Below are 3,403 nucleotides of genomic sequence, written 5' to 3' on the forward strand. Positions count from 1 at the left end.
CACAGGTGTGCCCCCCTCCTCTTGTAAGGACAGGAGTTCTATGGGATCAAGGCTCTGCCGTTATGACCTCATTTCACCATCATTACTTCCCTAAAAGCCCCATCTGCAAATACAGTCTCTTTGGGGGTTAGGGCTTCAACGTATGCACTTGAGGGGGGCACAGTGGAGTCTGTAACACACAAGCAGAAATAGGGAGACCCATCTAGGGGCATCACTGAGAGCACGGCTGAAATGGAGACAGTGAGAATCAGACTTGAGACATCTGATGACCACAGAGCCAACGGGATTTGCTAGTAGATCAAAAGTGAAGGGCAAGAGAAATAAAGAGGGCTCCATGATTTGCAATGTAGGTACTCAATTTCTAGAAAATGAGCATTAAGTGTGTATGCTTCCTGGAAGTTTATCTTAGATTCCACTGATTTAGCGTGATGGCTTCCTGATCTCAGGGCAGCAGACTCGATAACAGAATGTTATCTCTGGTCACCACTGCTCTGGGTTACTGAAACTGAGCAGGACCCTGTGGGGTTCCTGAGCATGGAAGCCTTTCTGTCCCCCATTTCTTGTTTGTAGGGAACAGACTCGAGCCTCCTGAACCCTCCCTGACTCCCAAAAGGAAGATGCAAACAGTTGCCAATCAGGGAAGGATGGGATGCAGAGACAAGGGAGGAGCCGTGAAGAAACAACAGCGCAGCCTTGGGGCAGGTCCTGGCTCCCCCTCAAGGATACACATGACAACATCTTTGAGCTCTTTACAGCACTAAGACCCCCCAAACAAATGGAAGCTGTCATCATTCTTCAATCCAGAGAAGACCCCCTGAGGCCAGATTAAAGGGACCAGAGAAGTTCAAGAGATTAACTGAGGGACTTCCCTGGTGATCCAGTGGCTAAGACTCCATGTTCCCAATGCACAGGGCCCGGGTTTGACTCCTGGTCAGGGAAGTAGATCCCACATGCTGTTACTAAAAATTCCGCAGGCCGCAACTAAAGATCCTGCATGCCGCAACTGAAGATCCTGCGTGCCACAACAAAGATCCCATGCACCGAAACTAAGTCCTGGTGCAGCCAAATTAAGTATTTTTTTAAAATGAGAGATTACCTGAGACCAGATTAAAGGGGTGCAGGCCCTGCACACACCCTGATCCTTATCAGCAACCCCACCCTTGAACCATTGCTACAAAACTCCTCACTAGCCCCCCACCTCCAGGTTGGGACACAGTTTGGAGGGCACGAATCCACTGTGTCCCCCTTTGCCTGGCAAACCAATAAAGCTATTCTTTTCAACTTCACCCACAACTGTCTCTGAGGTTTGATTCGGCACCAGTGCACAGAGGCTGCCTTTTTGGCATCATTACTGCTTTTACATAACCCCTTTCTGCTCACGTTTCTTCCATTCCTGTCCTAAAATTCCCATTCTTAAACTTTCCATTTCCCCTTGGTAATGTCAATCAAGAACTATGACGTTATGACTCCCGGCGAAACCAAGTCCCCCAGTACTGAGTTCCCCTGCCGCGTTTAAGATTAACCTCTTCATCCAAAACCTTATTGCCTTTCTTGTCCCATCCGTTTCCCCTAAGGTGTGAGGAATATCAAAGAGGGGACTGAAAATGAGCAGGACTCTTTGGGGAATCTCCCGGGTACAGTATCTCCTCTTTGTCCCCAGTTCCATTTGTAGAAAAAGGCTTTCCTATCCTAGACCTTTCCCATTTTCCAAAGAGCACACTCAAGCAGTTAAGGCTTAGAATTATAGAGTCACAGCTCTCCTAGTTCCTCCTGAAAGGACAGAGATAACGATCTTACCCATACCTCTGAGTTGTTCTGCAGAAAGCAAGACCCCCGCCCGGGTGGAGGATGGTGACCACATGCTAACCACAAGCACTAGACCCCAGGCTGGTTGGAACCAGCTGGCTGATGACTGAGATTCCCTGAAACACCACCCTGTTGCCTCAGCACCAGCCAATCAGAAGAAGGTCCAGGAGCTGCTTGGGCATCCTAGGACCCTCTCCCCAGCACTGTCTTTAAAAACCCTTCCCTGAATATCGGCTCGGTGCTTTGTGACCGCCTGGAGGGGTGGGAGGGAGGGAGACGCAAGAGGGAAGAGATATGGGAACCTATGTATGTGTATAACTGATTCACTTTGTTATAAAGCAGAAACTAACACACCATTGTAAAGCAATTATACCCCAATAAAGATGTGGGAAAAAAAAAAAACCTTCCCTGAAAGCCATCGGGGAGCTCAAGTCCTCTGGGCATGAGCTACCCATTCTCCTTGCTTGGCACCTGCAATAAACGCTGTACTTTCTTTCACCACTTCCCGGGGTCAGTAGATTGGCTTTACTGCACCTCTGGACCCGAGTGGACCCAAGTATGGTTCGGTAACACTGGCGCCCCAATGTTCTTCTATTTAAGATTCAGAGCTGTCGTCTGACGAAATAATCTATGTGTTCAGAATTTAGGAAGTAGTTAAAGGTGTTATGCCCTAATTATTGTACAGCCCTTTGGACCTTGTTTGATCTGTCATGAGCTATTGAAAAACAGAATTATGTCATGGTTTGTCTCTATCCAATGAATACACCAAAAATGAAAAGGCAGACACAGGGAGAATTAGAACATAAGCAGAATAGGAATTTGGTCGTGGATGCCCTAGAATAGTCAGCATTTCCATTAATGCTGGGATATTCTACCTATATAACAGAACATAAGGGTTTATGTCCATGTATAACTTTACTTGGAAGCGATCATAGCAGTGTACGGTTTTAGGGCCAAAAGGGGATTGTTAGAACACATCCCAACCTCAACAAGAGCCAAGCAAACTAAAGACTGAAGATGTGAACTGCTTGCTTGTGGTCACGGGGGCGGCATGAGATCAAGGATGAATGTCTCGGGCTCTTTGCTTTTCCTATACTACGCTCTTCCTGTCCTTTACCTACCACGGGATAAACTTCTTAGTGAGCAAATGATGCTGCTTCCCCAAAATTACTCCTTTCTGTTTCTTCTCAGAAACTAGTGCTTTTTCCTCCATCCATAAATATGCTTCTCATGCATGGAGACCTGAGTTTTCTCAATTCTAAAATAATAACACCTTCGCCTACAATAGTATACTCTCCTTTTGGTTAATAAAGCATAATAAATCATGCAAGCATATTAAACTGCTGGAGTGAAGTATTACGATTTCCTTTATTTCTAGGAATTGAGTCCATACTGATTGCATACGTGAGTACGGTTATGAAATGTGGACAGATGCAGTACAGCTGTTTTCTGCCGGAATCGTCCCATTCTGTTTATTCTTTAAAACCTAATTTACACAGCTCCCTTAGAGCCTAATTTACTCGGTGGAATATGTTAAATGGCATTAACTATAAATTAGGTAGTCCTCCAGAACTGGGGGACATTAGATGTACACAGT

This window comes from Neophocaena asiaeorientalis, unplaced genomic scaffold (assembly GCF_003031525.2).
Source record: "Neophocaena asiaeorientalis asiaeorientalis breed wild unplaced genomic scaffold, Neophocaena_asiaeorientalis_V1.1 scaffold802, whole genome shotgun sequence".
Classification (NCBI taxonomy): domain Eukaryota; kingdom Metazoa; phylum Chordata; class Mammalia; order Artiodactyla; family Phocoenidae; genus Neophocaena; species Neophocaena asiaeorientalis.